Raw genomic sequence first — 18341 nt, forward strand, 5'->3', positions numbered from 1 at the left:
GGACCCCGTTCGTTGGGGGGGTTACATAGATACTTTTTTTACAATCTGTCCATTCCACTCCACTATAGCACACACACACACACACACAAACAAGACATTAACACTTAGGTCACACTGAGTGTTCTACACAGATTTATGTGAACGTTGTGCATGCAGCAAAGTTTGAGAGAGGTGGCTAATAACATTGAGCAACCACAACATTGGGCTTAACATCTCAGTGTAGCGAGTTCTCTGCCTATCACTGCGGGCAACGGGCTCTAAATCAGCCAGATGCAGCAGGAGCAGACAGCTATATGGCCCAGAGATAAAAACTGCTGGGACAGTTTTGGGATGACAAAGAATTAGAAGATTCCTTTCAGTGTGCACTCCTCTGCATGAACCAGCACAATGCCAAGCGCACCCCTAACTCTGCAAAGATCAGCAAAACGTTTGGCGCCTTCAAACCCAGCAAGCTCGGAGACAACACAGATAATGTAATGCCTCGTCATGCAGCTATTCTTACACTTACTAGTACAGCAACAGCTTCTACAGGCTGTTTCAGCTGTCTTTTCTGTACTTACACGTCTACTATTTTAATAACTGAATACAATAATCTGAAAGGAAATGCCTCAAAAATAAAATTCTATTCACTTTAATTGAGTGTATACAATAACATTGTGTTTTCTGTTTTTGACACAGTTCTTCAGCGCCAAGGACAAGCTTTGCTGCCACTATCTGGACAATATGTGTGTGACGGCACCAAATGGCTTTTTTTAATGTGACAAAACAGTATCAGCAGTTCAAACAAAGCATGTCCTAGAACTCTTAAAGGACACCCTGAGATGAAAACCCAAATGATTTATTTGCAGCTCTGAAAGGTGCATACACAACTCCTAATTAGGATATCACTCTCCATTTGAATAACTGAGCTCAACCAAAAAAGGCTCTAAAAGAAAAAAAATCTTTCTGTCCTTAGAAAGAGAAGAATGGCGAGTCGGACCTAAAGGCTAATGAAACTGTGATTAGTAAACCTAATTAGTCAGCTACTTTCCGAGCTTTGGCATGTTCTGAAATCACCATTCATGAACATGGAATAGAGACAGGGTGATTAGTAGAACAAAGGCGGATGCTGTAATCTTCTCTCAATGGAGTGTCTGCCATGGCCCATCACGAGATAGCAGGCCATGGCTGATAGCAAGGGGACCGCCGAGCTGTTAAGTGCCCATGTAACTGGGAAAGCTGAGGAATCCCAGGACAAAGGAGTGGGGCTGAGGTAAGATAAGACAGGACAAAGTGACATGAATATCCACGGCAAAGGCCATACTGCATTATGCATGCATGGAGAGAGAACAAAGAGAAAACATATAGTGTATTGTATGTGCCCCCAGCACACAAGCCTCAGACATTCAAAAATCCATGACTTTAAAATAAACACACACACACTTGCAAAAGCACACACACTCTCACTAAAAGTTTAAAGATATCAGTTTCACTGGTTTAAATTTTCTTTTAAAAATATCTTACAGTGCATCATTCATCAAAAAGACATGTTGATGGGCTTCAGTCAGATATATGTCTGGAGGTATAAGAGTGTGTGTCTGCAAAGTCTGATTAGTTCTGCACAGGACTGCTGGTTTGTGTAGCCCCCTGTTGGCCTGACCCTCAGAACCTGCATAAAACCCCTCACCCTTCATCCCTAAAAACACTGTTGCACTTGCAGTTCAGTGCTGTAAATCTCTCTCTCTCGCTCGCTCTTTCACACACTCTTGAACGTCTGGATAATGTTCACACTGCCACCACTCACAGACTTTGCCATGGCCCCCATGGAGCATTGGGAAATTTGAAGAAATCCCCCTCAACATAAACACACACACACACACACACAAGTTTGCGCAGCTATCCTTGTTGGGACACTGCAGTGACTCCCATTCATTGTGGACAGCCTAACTCTAACCAATTCAAGTTTAACCACAACCTTAACCTAACTTCAATTCACACCTTACCCCTAAACCAAACCAGGACCTCAGAAATGACAGTTTGCCTCATTAGGACCAAGCTTTGGTCACAGTGAGGACAACTGGTCCTGACAAGGTGGGTGTTTAAAACAGAAAAGGGTAACAAAGAGGTAACAAACACACACACACACACACACACACACACACACACACACACACACACACACACACACACACACACACACACACACACACACACACACCCCACTCAGCCCCTTTATGCTTTCTTGCTTTCTCATTCTATTTCTCCCCCTAACAATCAAAGGCCATATGGCAAACATATTCCTACGGTTCATTGGCTTTTATGGCTGTTGTTTAAAGAATGGGCCTCGGCTTGGTTGAGGGGTGTTCCGGGGGCCAGTTTGAAGGGCAAAATAATACAGTCTGCCCTCAGTCCATTAGCAAGCCTTTATTTCTATTAGTCCAGTCACAAGGCACTCGGGGACCATTGAAATAACCCTGGTTAATTAGGAAAGAAAAACATAAGCACATAGAGTGTTTTAAAGCAAGTAAACGGTACACTGCTGCTGATTTCTTCTGCACCTCTGCACTTGCTCCCTGGGCATCAGTCCTTTTATGCATCATTTGATCACTTTGCTGGAGCTAATTGTGCTTCATTGGGAGATTCAGCAGTCATATCAAATAGATGGCCAAACAAAAAGTCATTACATTCTGCTTGAAGTGTCTTAATCATACATGAAAGTGACTTTGGGCTCCTGTTTAAAACTTGCATAAAGGTAATTCACTCCACTTCAAAAGTTAATGGTCCACAGTATTTGGCAAGAGTTCCCAAGACAGCAAAGTGTCGCAAAAAGCTAAAGCGCTCTGTAGGTGTTAACATGAGGGTATTTGCAGCAATGTTTTCCTTTACTGGCAGGGAGCGATAATTCAGCAACATTTGGAAACCTCGACTTGCCACTTAATGCTTTCCACTGATCAAGAACAGGACCTCTGGTGACAACCCTCAGACTAACGTGTCAACTTTCTCAAAAACGAGCTGCCACAAGAAAACTTAACACAATAGTAAGGAACTCAATTTTCAAGACATTTCATGCCTATTTGGCTCATTCTGCAAGGTGGAGTTTGGAGTTTTCCCTCTCTCCTCTCTCCTTTCTTCCCATAGTGGCTTTTTACAGCATGCTGTAAGTCACTTGGACAGCGTCCTGCACCCTGCCGTTGACCTGCATCTGGACAGCATCTGGGGTCACCGAAGTCACCCCGACAAGTGCTAAACCATCTGGAAACTTCCTCCTTCACTTTAAGGGGTCACTGTGAGGAGGGGTGATGAAGGAGACTGCTATGATGTAGCAATGAAAGATGGGGGTGATTTGAGAAATTAGACTGAAGAATACAGGCCAGAAAGTGATTAGCTGAGAAAACGAATATTTTGGAGAACTGATTTTAACCGGTAATGATTATCATACCGCATACTCAGCATGGAAGATTAAATTCTCTCACAAACCACTTATCACTAAGCACTTTAAAAGTAAGAGGTCCTCTGTTGAGAAATCCACTAGTGTTATGGTTTATTAAGTACTTTTGGAAGATGGAAATGATTAGATGTTAATAGTTACTATTTCCTGGGGGTAACCTTTCAAAAAAACATCCTCCTCATACTCTTGAATTTCTCCCATTTTGTCTGTCTCTGACAGTGACCACTTGAAAGAGTCTTTCTGTATTCAAATATGCAAACAGCTTCTGGTGAAGGGTAAGGAGTCAAGAGAAACATTCCACACCAAATAGAAAACAAGTGTCCTTGAAAGAACTTGATGCTGTCTGTCTGTCAACGTGAAAGAAAAAATAAAGGGGATAACATTGCACAGACAAAAGAGGGAGAGCAGTGAAGAGGGAGCTCCGTCCCTTAGACTGCTTGAAACACTTGAAAGAGTTCTCTGTGGAGCCCTGGGGTGGACTCAGCACTCAGGATGAAGGATCCTGCTGCAGGAAGTAAACAAGGCCCTGGTGAAAACCGAGTGAAATGTTTAGGACTCAGAGGATGGACTGAGGGATAAAAGGGTTACCGAGGCAAAAAAAGGGGTTGTTAATCAAGTGATGAGGAAGTTTGGCAGTGTAATGTGAGGGAGGATGGGACAGTGAAGGGCAGTCAGGGATGCGGAGGATGTGAGAGTTGAAGGAGTGATAATTGATAACAGATTACATAGTCGTTAGTCTCAGGTGCAAGCTGCAGGACACTCCTGGATGCTGTAGCAAGAGCTAATTGCACCATGTGCGGTGCAGCCACTGAGGGCTATTGTTCCATGGCTGCTGCATCTCCCAGTCTTGTAATTAAAGAAATCATTAGGATCCAGACAGACAAAAAGATGGCATCAGACAGCAAATATTATGTCATTGCTCAAAGTCAGTGAGGAAAATTAAATATAGAAATGGAAAATTGAAGCAGATAACCAGAGTTATTACATATATTAAGCTTTTTCTAACCTTAGATTTCATGTTATCACAATGACATTGTCTCAAACAGGGATGTGGCTCTTTACTGAGAAAGTGCATACATACAGAAACGGTACACGGTCGCACTGCTGTATAGCTCTCTGGGCCGTCAGAAAATCACTACCTACAGGGAAGGAAATGGAATCAATATGATCATTCCTTCCTATGAAAGTAGACAGAGGCAGGGGTAGGCAAGTGGTACCATACGTGATGTACCGCTTGTGTAAAACTTCAAATCATGCCTCTGGCACCACATGTGCTCTAGCCTGTTTCTTCAAAACTCTTTTTTTTTTCTATGCAGCAGTCTTTTTTGGATTTATTCCAGTTTTACATGTAACATAAACAAAATAATGTGTATAACAATAGGGTGATATGGGGTTTCTACTATTGTGGCAACTTTTATTGATAAGCCCTCTACGCAATCACAGAGAATCATTACTGATAGGACAGGGAATTGTTGATGGCGCCTGTGTTCTTCAGTTGTGTGGAATCAATAAGAGCTCTTGGTTCATTCACTGTTGAGCTAATGGTAAATGCAATGGGACCCCGGGAAGTGCTTCTCATTAACAGAAACTAGCTTTTAATGATGTCCCCTCTCATTAAGACTGATGATAAGAATTGATCCTTCTGCTGCCCATTGACTGCCTACTGTTTGACCTTTGGACCCAGAGTTACAGTGGTTAAACTGTAAGCCAGAGCAGTTTTACGTGAGGTCAGCCGCTCTGCATCTGTCAGTGTAAGCCCACACATGCAGCAGGAGGAGGAGAAGATGGCGGAGGTGAAAACTGAGGGGGTGGGATGATAATGAGAAGTTGAGGAGGGGAGCAGTCGGAGATAAGGCTAATGGGTAATGATGAGGGTGAAAGTGATGGTGACGATGTTGCTGATGTTGCACTCTTTGCCCTCCCTCTGTCCTGGGGCACTGTCTCCCAGCTGGTCCCACAGGCCCTGTCTATGCCTTCCTAGACGTTGTTCCCATCCTCCCTGGTGACCCACCATAGCCTGCAGGTAGTGGTGACAAATGACTGACAGAGAAAGCACCTTGTTGTCCCTGTTCAGGGACTCTGGCAAGGTGCTCGGTGGTCATTATAGAAGACCAGGGGCACTGCAGGGGACGCCCCAGATGATCTCGCCTCTGTGCCCTCAGCTCACCTCTTTATATGCTAATGAATCTGTCCGACGTGCTAATTTGTAACAGCTTGGCCAATCAGTGGGGAGCTCTGTGGTTGCCATGGTGCCACTCAGCAGGAGCTCTCTGGTACCAGGGTGAGTTCTAAAGGCAGCAGGTGGACAGCAGGGCCGTTTGGTTCCTGTCCCCGTCACCTCATCTCCTTCATCTGGCTGTGGGCACCAGCTGTGTCCCAATTCCACATGTCATGACCCCAAGATAGCCAACATGGAGAGGTCACTTTACCTTGTTTGGACCTACAGTCTTTCCTCTTCGGAGTAAAAACACCTTTGTCTGGTGTCAAATTAGGACAAATTAGTAGAACAATGTACAATTTAATTTTTCAAGAACAGCACGACAGGCGTGAAATGACTTATCCCATAGGTGACTGAGATAAAATGAAATTAAAAACTGCATTAAAACAGCATTAAACGCGTATTCATTAAACTATATTTACAAAGGAAATCCTATTGAGACCTCATTCTCATTTACAAATGTGTCCTGCTAGAAGAATCTTAACAGAATAATGAAGGTAAAGCTTAGATAATTAACATAATAAAAAAAGGTTAAAATTATCATTTCTAGGGGCTTGAGAGTACATAGGAAACACTGATTGAAAGCCAAAACAGTTTTCAGCTGGGAAGTAGGATTATATCTCATTTTTGTGGCTTATGGTCACATACAAGTGGATATGTACTTATTTTCAACTCTGAGTGAAACTGGGGTGAAAAGGGGTCACACTTATATACTATGTTTAATTTGTTTAGTATTTAAAACACTAATAATCTGGTAATACCCTTTGTTTTTAAATAGAGCTGCACGCACTCATTGCTGTGTTGGAGTTAAGAGTAAGCACAAGTCAAATGCAAATTGCAGTTTATTTCTTTAGAGAAATCCAGTGAATCACTTGGGCACATTTGGGACATTTGGATGCTAATGTGAGTAAGCAGAATGAAAGAGGTTTACCCCCACTCTGAGAGGCCGAAAGTGCCCTAATCCACAACAATCACCTCAAAATGAACCAACTTTCCACTGGCGACAGTGGCTCAACAATGAGACTCAGTTTCCTTTCAAAGTACCATCAAATCAGTCATTCAGTCATTAATGAGCTGTTGTAAAAACACATTGTCTTTGCCACTGGGGATGAGGAGAAGCTGGGGTGAGGGGAAGAGAAATTCCCATTCACAGGAAACTTTCACTGTAAAGAACTCTCTTCATGACAGATTCCTCCCTCCCCCTCCTCTTCAGGTCTATACTTGCACTGCTACCTACGGGTAGGCTCCAATTAGGCCATGCAACTCAGTAAGAAGGGAAATAATTGGGCTGTTTGCCTATCAAAGGATGAGACATGGGACCTGCTGGTGGCTCGAATGAAGCTTCTGGGTTCTTTTCAAGAAAGATGGAATGGTAGAAGGGGCAGAGAGACAAAATCATTAGGTATACTCCCTCACCAAAGCCTACACAGCCCTTTGCGCACAAAATTGCCAGTAAAGAGAAGATAATGGTAGACTGATTAGGCCTAATGGACTAATTCTTTAACTAACACTTTTTCACTCTTCTCCCCTGTTTTCTGTGCTTTCATGTGCATTAAATCAGACACTCTGAGTCACATTAGCTACTAAGGACCTTACTTTGTTCAGCATCACACAAAACACATTTGTTTCTAAAAATATTGGCACTTTGCCTGCAATTACTCTTGCAAGTAAGTGTTACTTTTTGAGGTGCACAGTTGATAAATGTTGGATTGTGCATACTTGTCATCTATACCTCAACCTAAAGACAGACTAACATTTCAGGGACCTCGCTTAGATTCTTGTGCTTGCTGAATGGTTTTAAAGCCCCATCAATCTTTGCAATGGCTTGTGAAACTGAGTCAGTCAAAACACTGAAAACTTGGCACGGCCATAAAACAGCACAAACAATTTGCACTTATCAGTAATTAAAGGGCATAGCTGCAGACGTCATGGAATGTCAGTGCGCTGTGGTTGATGGGGGCAGGAAAAACCAAATGAGGATCATTAACTGGAAATAAAACTCCTGCAAGTAGGTACATGCCATACAAAGGGGCATTTCTTTGGGCCCATTTGTGTCGCACATTGGTTTTAGTTCCATATGAGAAGATAACAGCTTAAAATTTGCTTGGCTGATGGGACTACGATTCAATTACTCCATCCCACTTTTGCCTAAAATGTCTAACAAGCCCAACTACTCCGTGTCACTCATGATGTATATTTGCCAAATTAGGACCCAATTACAAGTAATGGGCCTTGCAGTGTAAAATTTATTACCATGCGGATTTGATTAAGCACAGCAAAGGCTGCAGACTGATTGTTATTTCTGAGGGTAAGCACTCAGTGTTTTAATGCATTACAGAGACGTTTAAGAACCAGCTTCATAGAGAGGATATGTGGAAAATTGCCAATTACAACTGATCCAAGCAATGGTGTTAGTGCTGCCAACATAGGATTTTTCCAATTTAGGCAAAGCTGTTTAGCTGTTTTTACAAATATTATTCATCACCACCTCAAAAACAAAACGTGTTTCAGAATACTTTTGTGCCAGCCTTTGAAGAAAAAACACGTTTGACTAGTGGACTGCGATGGTACAAAAGTAATGAGTAAGTACGCTGAGACTTGTTAACAGCCTGTGTTGGACTTTACTGGAGGAGGACAGAGCATTGTGATCCACTGTCAGAGTTCAGCTGTGTTTGGTGACCACAGTGCCCAGGTTAAAGATTGATGCCTGCCCTAATCCCCATCTCCTCCCACACGCACACTCACTTTTTCTTCCTTTGTCCCTGCGACCCAAAGCAGAATCAAAGACCGCATTGAACAGACCTAGAGTGCCAGCACACCCCATTGCACATGAAAAACTGATAAGTTCCTTTCGAGCCTTGAGAGGTAAGCCCTGAACTTTGAGGTCCTCATTGTCCCTGTGCACTCTGACACAAGGCAACAATGGAAGCCCTATCTCCAGCTATAACGCAAACTCAGAGGAAGGGGTAGAGAACCATTGAACCCGTCATTAACCCTTCTGGAAACCAGAGAATGGGGTAGTTCCACCGTAACACCCTGCCCCATACACCTCATACACCACCCTCCCCAACAGATCAACTACCCTCCAGCGGTACAGCCCCCTTTTGTCCTATTGTGCCATGAGTGATGGATTCTGGCGGATGGGGAGAAAATGAGGGCCGCAGAGAGTTTCATAGTCTTGATTGGCAACTTTTGACAAGCTAACTGTCAAGAGAGAAGGCAGGAATAACTAGGGTACACCTAAATGGGTTGGTCCCAAAAGGAGAGAGGGCAAGGGGCATAGTGTTGACACATAATCATAATGATAAAGAAACAAGTCCCAGTAGAGAAACCTTATGTGCAGCTTGGCTTTTTCTCTGGTGGGTTAACTTGATCTCCTGTGAATGCTGATGGAGGATCATGCAGATATTTTGGGGGTGTAGAAAAGCCTGACAGTGTTTTACGGACGTCTCTTTTGAAGCACAGGGGCATTATAAATGCTAAATACCAAGCCAGACCCAGCTGATAGCTATAGCCTGCGGCAATCAATAAGTGAATGGAGACCAGGTGGTGACGGTGCCATTCAGAAAGAAAGGAGGAGGACTCTGATTTTACCAAGCGGGGCTGGAGTGAACACACAATAGGGGTTAAAACTGGGAGATCATAAAAGTGATTGGAAGCTCTTGCACACATCACGGGCAAAGCTTTGATCAAACACAAGCCGACACACAGGAGGATCAATAGATGTATGTGGGATTTCAAAGTCCTGGGGGTGGATGTAAGTACAGGGAAGACAGAACCATAGTATATGCCAGTATATTAAAACTATTTTTTGATCACTTTCAACATTATTCACATGTAGCGTTAGAGGTCTGATTTATTTTTTTTTAAACTGTAATTCAGTAACAAATCCCTGCATCAAATCCTTTTCAATCCTTATCAAATCTATGTAGGTCTAGTTTTTAACAACTGAAAGAGATCTTAGAAATGAGTCAAACTCAAAGATTCTCCATATTAGTTAATATAGGTACATTTGCTTTCATTTTAATTCAAAGTCAATTGTCATATTCCTACATCTTGATAGTATTTCTAAACCCACCACAGTTGTGATCCACCTGTATGCAATTTGTGTTATTCTATCGGGTTTTTAAAACTGAAAAATATTCTACCTGCTCTTTGAACACGCTAATGTATTTGTGACTCTGCTTTGCACACCATGTGATCCCAGCTGCTTCGCCATGTCTAATGTGATCCAGGTATGGGTTTATCCTTCACTTAACTCTAATCCTTGCACACTTGATACTTTCTTATGTGCGACAGTAATGCAAACATCATGTAGAGGCTTGCAGAGCTGCTTAATGTGACTGCAAAAGGAGGGGGAGGCGGACATTAAAAGATAAGCTTTGCCCGTAAACCGCTGCACATTAATATGGATCAGGTGGAATCCCCTTTTTTCCCACTCAAGGGAGCTGCATCCCATGAAAAGGGGAGTGCAAGAGGATTTAACTTCCACACTGATTGGGGAACAATATGAAACAATAAACTCAAGTGTTTCTTATTTACCATTTTGGTTTAATGTGTTTTTAAGTGTGCCAGTGTACTTAAAGGCGCTGCTGCCATATGTTGGGGTGCCTTGTTCTAGTTAATCAATGATAAATCACAGATACAGAACAGCTGCTGTATGCTATGACAACAACTACAGTCATCTGGATTGATTTAAAGAAAGTACGAGTAGGCAGACTGTAAGGCAAAAACTCACAGAATGAGAAAGACAGAAACACGTATATGAACACAAAGAAAAAAGGAGACGTTGACACTGTATTTAAATGTGGCCTTCAGCACATGCACAGGAACAGTTTCTTTACACTGAATATAATCCAGTCATTCTGATTCATAAATTGTCATGAGGCAATCTGCAAAGGTTTATTCTGTAAACAACTGCTTGTACACCAAGTTAAGCTTTACCCACAATCATTTTTATGTGTTCACTTCTAACTGAGCCCATTCCCTCATTTTATTTGCATTTGCAGTATCACAGCATACTGATATTCCCTTTGGATTACATGGTTTTTAATGAAGTCAACACTGGTTGGAATAATCATAGTCATTTCCATCCATGGAATGTTAATCATATATTGCTTCTCTGGCTTTAATTACTGTCTCACTGCAAACTGCTGCATCCGTTAATGTAATTAATTAGCATTTTATTCTGAATGATACCAAGATTTTCTCAGCCAAGGTGGGGAGTGCCGCGGTGCCAAAAAGATGTTAGAAGAGTGATTATACTGTTGATTATGTGCTAATAAGTCAGGAATCTGATCTGTAAATATGAGTCCTGATTCCTCTCAGTGGTTTTCCTGATGCTGAATGAAAAGCATTTTCTGTGGAAAGATGTTCTAAGTCACAGTTAATGGCCACTGTGGCTTTGACCCTCACAACCCTGTGTGATGCTGGAAACTGAAAAATTGAAAGTGTGCCCTGTGGAGTTTTCACTGAAAGTTTTGTTTGCATTCAAAATTTCTCATCAAAACACACTGTATGTGTCCTTCAAGGTCTAGCAGACATGTTCAATGAAATTCTGACCTCATGGTACCATTGCAAAACTTTTATTGTGAATGTTTTGAAATCTGTGTTGATAACATTGGCATTTGGGTCTTCTCCTCTTTTGCTAAACAAACCAAATGTTGATCTGGAGTTTCGTCCTGTTTAGTTTGATTTGCAGTCTTCAGTGACTTGAATCATTTCCATCAGCACTTGTGAGTTTTTACTTACATTATATAATTTTACAGTTGAATCCTCAGTCACTGCCACTGTGGATACCACTGGCTACTTCTTTCAGACGCTCTGAAGGCTAAGAAATTGAGTAATTAATACATAAATTGCAATGAAATGTTTCTTTAAACTTTCTTACAATGACTGCATACCCCAAGGGGAATGGAAAGTCATTCAACTATATGAAATTCACTGTGTTTGTCCTTTTATTAACCTGGTCTAAGGATCGTTTCACTTTGAACCTCAAAGCTGTGGGTGCTGATGAGCCAAAGCTCCCCCAGTGAGAGTGTAATTACAATGTTCTCCGAATCCTAACCTCATGTGTGTGAGTTATGAGCTGGAATTTAAATAATCTATCATTTAGGTACCTGGAGAGGGCCATGCTTTGTGCTCATTTAATATCACAGAGTCTTTTCATGTCAGTATGGAAGAGGAGGCAAATACTGATTGTAAGAGGACTAGTTATCTCCAAGCCTATTGCTCTCTTTCCCTACCGGAGAATGATACTGGCATTTGCTGGGATTTATCTTATTTGCATTTCAGACCAAACATACAGATTGAAAGAGACGTGCTTTTCTTGGAAGGTATTCTTTCCTCTGAAGATAAGTCACAATATTATCCCACAAACCACGGCAGACTTTTTAGAACCTTCTGTTTTCTTGTTTTAATCAGAAATGTAAAAACAATGATCACATGTGAGATGACTTAAAGCAAAGACTAAACAAAGAGACAACTTGAAAGCTGAGAACTGCGATGGCTTTTCAAAGAGATGTGATATAGTCTTTCTCTCAGCTCCTCTATTGTACTACATCTAAAACAGTTCAAATAACGTTTTACAAAGAAATTCTTTTCTTATATATAATTGTCTTATGTCAGCCAAGTAACCGTACTACATGGTGAATAGCTTTTCTCACTGTTTTGTATATATTTGATAACTCAAAAAAATATATATATATAAAAAAATGAGTTGGAGTAAAATCATGGCCTTGGCCTGTGATTTGCAGCCCAAAGGTTGTCCACCTCTGTAATCGGCACAGACAGGGAGTCTACAGTAAACACTGGCAGAGAATGATAAGGTTTGTGTCACTGTAAAACTGTTAACACCGCAGTTTTACTGCAGTGACACATGGAATGGAGGCAGCACTAAATATCTCTAAAGCTTTAAGATGAGTTTGGAGAAAAAAGAGAGTTGGGGCTGAAGGAAGTGTTGTAAAAAAAAAAAAAAAAGAGGGAGGCAAAGACGATGCAAAAAAAGTTGTGATTGTCCACATATCTTCACTGCCTGGTGGAACACTCTTCCTCCCTTGTTCAATCTTTGCCATTTTCTATTTATACATCTGACGTCTCAACTATATAGTTTGTGGTTATAAACTTGTAACTACTTGTTTCTATAAGCAGGTGTAATATTTTCTATACGTTTAAAGCAAAAAACGAATCTCTTGGAATTCTTCAAATAAAACCTGTACTTCTACAGCCACCTTTGAGATATAAGTAGTACAATCCTGTAATCCAGGTTTGTTTTAATAGTACAAGCCCTACAGTGCACTCAAAATAGCACATCTACAAGAGGCAGCAAACCTTGAGCAGCTCCTCCGTCAGGAATGTGAAGGAAAAGAGCCAAATCATGCACCTGTTCACAGCAGTCCTGTAAAAAACGACCCCAAAGGTCATCTGAGCGAGCAGCTTATTACGACCTACTATTACCACTTCCTGTGAATCGCTTGTGTGTAGTAATGCAATTTGAATCCTGCTGGAAAAGGTAGACTCTGCAAGTAACGATAAAAAGGCCATTACAGGATACTGTACAAATACACCGAATGACTACTTCCGCAAAAATATCCACTATAAACAATATGAAAAATTGATATAATGAAAATTTCTATATTATTAGTATTATAACTTTAAATGGGTTCATGGCCCTGCTACAGTAGCCTTACATTTTCTTATTTCCCATGTAAAACAACAAAAACCAAGATATGATGGTAATCAGGATAAAAATGCAGGTGATCTAAAGAGCCTTCCTGCCAGCAGCCACAGTACTAATACCACAGTATGCTGTTATTCATTCTGGAGCAAGTGGTCTAAATGAAGCCAGTAACCACTGCAGGTCCCAACAGATTTTGCTAAAAGGTTCTGAAATGTTTTCTGAAACCACAAATGTTTGAATTTGTGACTTCTGGGAAAAGAAGGGTGGAAATGTTTCTTTTCCAGTTTTTGGTCTTGATTATATCTGCATTTCAAATTGAGTACTCCCTTGCTAACCCCAAATTATATTTGGCACAGAAATGAGTCTGATTCTCACACATCTATAGTGAGCAGATTTAGTCTCTCAGGTCATGGCTGGAGCGCCGTAGGTTTACACAATGAAAAAGGATAAATGATACATTATCATCTAGATCAATTTGGATAAATTATAAACTGAAGACAAGAAAAGATCTTTGTGGGAGAATTTTGAATGACAAATTTTACTTTTGCTTTCTCTGAGGACTTGTCTTTAAAGATTCATTCATGCTCCATCCATCCATCCATCCGTCCGTCCACTGAGCCATGAGAGTCTTCTTCGTTATCTGTTGAATGCCTGATTCATTTGCCTGCTCAGCCCTGCCTTGTTTGAGGGGATTTGAGGGGCGAGATTGCTAATCCCAACTTTGAACATGAATCAGCGTCCAGGGGGAAGGCCTCCTGGATTCTCAGCCTCTTTCTTATGATAATGGTCCAATCAGTATGGCCGGAATGATGAAAATGCCAGCCAGCTTATCTCAGTGGGACAGCTTGGTGGTGAGGAGGGAGGCTTGTCAGAAAGACAACAAGAACCTGTTTTGAAATAAGGAGGGTGCCGCTCTTATTTCTGCTAGCGAGTTATAGCAGTATCTGAGTACTGTTTTGTATGTGTGTGCACATACAGTGTGTGTGTGTGGGCACATCTGTGTATGTCTACATATAGGCTGAAGTGAATCAGATAAAAAAACACGCTTTAGTATCAGCGTGTATGTTGGTGCACATTAGAGGAGCAAGAGTTCAGGATGTGTTTGTGCAAGTGTGTGTTTGAGGTGGACGATGTGACTCACTCCCTGATGTACTGAGGCAGGCACACGCCAGGTAGATTTAAACCTAAACTTTGTGTTTATATCTAAATTAAAACCTGATTTTACTGGATGGTAAATGGTGTAATTAAATAAGCAGTTTTTCCCTTAGTATCAGGAGCAAGGAGCTAGTATAATCTGGGATCTGGGAGGACCTGGATCCTGGGAATCACGATTCTGGGCTCAACATTGTGGTGACTGTCAGTCATCGGCGATTGGCCCAACCCTCGTGAATTTTTACGAGCATGTGCTGTGTTCACATTTGAATATGTCTTTTGCTAGGGCTGATGCTGCTTGCTGCATGGGACAGGTGCATTTCTGCCAAAACACTGATCCCTCAGGCTCACATTTCTGAAACTGATCACCGCTGACCAGGATATAACCTTTTCTACTTGAGGACTGAGCAAGCTCTCAAAGCACATGCTCACATCATGCATTTGTTTAGCACTAAAGACATCTGTTTTACATACCTGGATAATACTTATTGACCCTTCAGTGCCATGTATTGTGCTGTAGCTTATTCTCTGAACTGAAAATGTGAATGCATGAAGATTTTTTTTTTTTTAATCATTGCCTCTGCCTGTGCTGATCTCTATTTGAAACCCATTACGCGATATAAGTGAACTTTGTGTGTGTGTCTGTCACTGCCCGAGCCAGTCTCACGGATATGACAACAGGTGCCTTTAGTCATCGTCATGCGGGCAGTGCAATTTTCACATTGCAGATACGCTCGTCTATGGGAAGCATACAGTATTTAGCATGGATGAAATGTGTTAACTATCAGTCAGGTGGAAGTTCTTGCCAGCTGGGGAGGAGCAGAGGATGGGACTGGATGGGAATTGGCTGTGTGTCCATCACAGTACATGAGAGCTTGAGTTACAGCAAAGGCATTATGCCAGATTATGGGGCTAAGCAGAGGGCACTGCCTGTCTCTCCACTGGCACTTGGAGAGGACTCTGGCTGGACAGGACTCACAGCTGTTCCTGGCTGCTCTGCACTAGACACTCAGGCGTCCAGTAAAACTGCACGAGTGGGTGTGCATGTTTTTGTGCCTGTGTTAATATTTGTCTTGCTGGAGTGTCTGTTTCTGTTTGGGTTGCTCATGCACACTCATGTCCAATTACAAATATCTGCACATAAGCAAGCAAATATGTGCATACAAATAGGAATGGCCCTCTCATTGCCCACTGTCCCACTGTGAGATGAGGGATAGCCTCCTGTGATGTGGTGACTAGAGCCAGTAACTTATCCAAAGTCTCCCCAGGGCTGCAGCTCTGTAATGAGAGGCCATTATCACTGGAGAGTACGCTGCACTGGAGATAAGAGAAGCCCGGCCTGCAGGCAACCAGCACTGTTCACTGTCACTACCCAGGAATAGCCACATGACACTTTTTATCTCCAAATTAAATTCTCATCAACTTTCCTCTCTCTCTCTACCCATTACCTCAAATGTTCCTCTTTTCCAGTAAGGCCTTTTTGCCCAAATTGCTCCTTCTTTCTCTCTGATGTCTCGGGATTGGCAGGGCATAGGTGGGACTGTGCTTGTCAGTGGCAGTGGGAGTGGATAACAAGCGGGCAGAGGAGCATGGCGATTATGAGCCCACCCTCCTTCAAATAAAGCTCGCTTCCATCAGAGGATAGGAATGGCATGTGCAGTGTGCCAGTGGAGCTCCAACCCATGAGCTCATTTTCTCTGTGTGTGAGCGTGGAGTCGAGATGGACACGGCATCTGAAGAGGAGTGTGTGTGTTGTGTTTGTGACCTTTGGGGCTGCTTGGGTTACATTATGTGTGAAATCTCACTGTGACATCATGTACATAATCACTGGCACAAGGTTGCCATTGATATGAAATCAAAACTGTGAGTACAAACAGTCTAGTTCATATAAACTATTTAAAGAGTACTTAACTTGAATGAGTAGTTTTATGAAACCCCAACAAGTCTGCTTACGAATCATATGAAAATGCAAAATTAAACGAATGACACTAAGAGCACTAAGAGTCCTCTTTCATCTGTGTTATTTTCCCTTTAAGTTTTCTTTTCAGCATCTTCTCTGAGAGTTTCTCTGAAATTTAAACCCATCACCATTTATAGAATGAGAGGGGAGAGGATCTGCCTCTGCTGACTTTCATTGGACACCATTTGCATAGGCTGACGTCCACACTGCCAACCAATAACAGCTGTTATTTTAGAGCTGATTCAATAGAGAAACCTCACTAAGTGGCTATGAATGCGCTGCGTTAGTGCAAGGAGCTGAAGTCCTTCACATTCTGTGTGTCCTTATCAGCTCTGCTCACAAAGCCGGGCCTCAACACTCCGAACTGGAGGGAGGACACATGCAGTTTTAGACCCGTGGAGAGAAACGGGAGGGAAATGCAGATACACATGTGTGGAAGCTACAAACAAACAGGCACACAGTCTGACAAAGGGCTGGATTCACAGCTAGAGATTGGAGCTGTCCACTTAAGTTCAAGAGTCAAAAGATCCATAGGGAAAGTTATTCGTATTCAGTTATGCTGAACTCAGCTTCTGAGTGGCACATTCCTTTTTACTGAAATGAGCTGCCACTCCACATCTGTGAGGCTGCAAGGTTTTATCTTGTGTTTTCAGGGAATGAGGTTTTCCAGTGCCTCAAGCTCTTTCCTATGTATGTGTGGATATTGTATATTAAAGCATAAAATTACACTATAAGCAAGGAACATGGTAGTGAAATTAGATTAATAAAGTAACAAATAAAGTAATAAAATCAAGGATAAAGTGCACACAAGGAAGACAAAATTCAACATTAACTATTAATAATATTAACCTCAAACTGGCTCTTTTCTGATATGTAATTTCTAATGTGGATTTTCATCTACTAGTTAAAATAATAATTATTACCTGTAAAATGCACTGATGTAGGCAACTGAAAATAAAAATTTGGGTAGCTAGTTAAATACACCGATGAGCACTGAGTATACCTAGGTGGCACATCTGTACACAGCTGTTTGGATGATTTTTGGTGCTTGAGGGACAGTACCCCTCAAGCACAGTTAGGGTGAGATCCATTGTGATTCCGCACCATGTTGGTTAACATCTGGCTAATGAATCCTGGTTCACGGGGTCCATTTGATGATTCAGTCAGCTGGCCCTCATCCAGCCCGAGCCTGGGGTGAGTGTGAACTGCTATCTCATTGCTTCCTGTTAAGACTGTATATAAATTAATACCAGCACTGACAGATCATCAGAGTGGCCCTGGTGAAACAGAAAAGACAGGTGTCTCCCTGGCATGACTTTCCAATTGTTTGTGTGTGAACACAATACAGAGAGAAAGGGGTCTACAGTTTTAATCTGTCACACTCTGCATGCCTGTCTACAGTCAACCAAATGTTCATCAATCACATGTGTCCAGTGAACACACAGACATCCAGAAACACATCATTTTACCTCTGGTACAGTGCCAGTGTGTGTGTGTGTCCAAAAGCGACTCAGGCCACCCGTTGTCATCATCCCCTCCTCTGGCATATGTGGCACCTGCCACACACTGCTGCTGACCAGCTAGAGTTACCAAAACCAAATGGTCCTGCACCACCGGTATATCTGCAGTCATCCAAAACACTGACCCCAAAGGCCCCAAAGACCTTCCAACACCTGGAGCTATGAGCTCACCGAGTCAGGACAGTTACCCCTCCAAACTCCACCCAAAACATGCAGCAGTGACACTCGGCTGGTCACTGCTTTGGGAATACAAGAGCTCATCAATCATCGATTAGCTCACATTTTTATTTGTCGTGTCAAACATAAGCATTTGAACACTTTGCTCTGCCGCTCTTTCAAGCTAGCTTTTCTTCCGCTCCCATTATCGGTCGATTCTCCGTGGTGCC

This window comes from Toxotes jaculatrix, chromosome 21, assembly GCF_017976425.1.
Source record: "Toxotes jaculatrix isolate fToxJac2 chromosome 21, fToxJac2.pri, whole genome shotgun sequence".
NCBI classification, from domain to species: Eukaryota; Metazoa; Chordata; class Actinopteri; family Toxotidae; genus Toxotes; species Toxotes jaculatrix.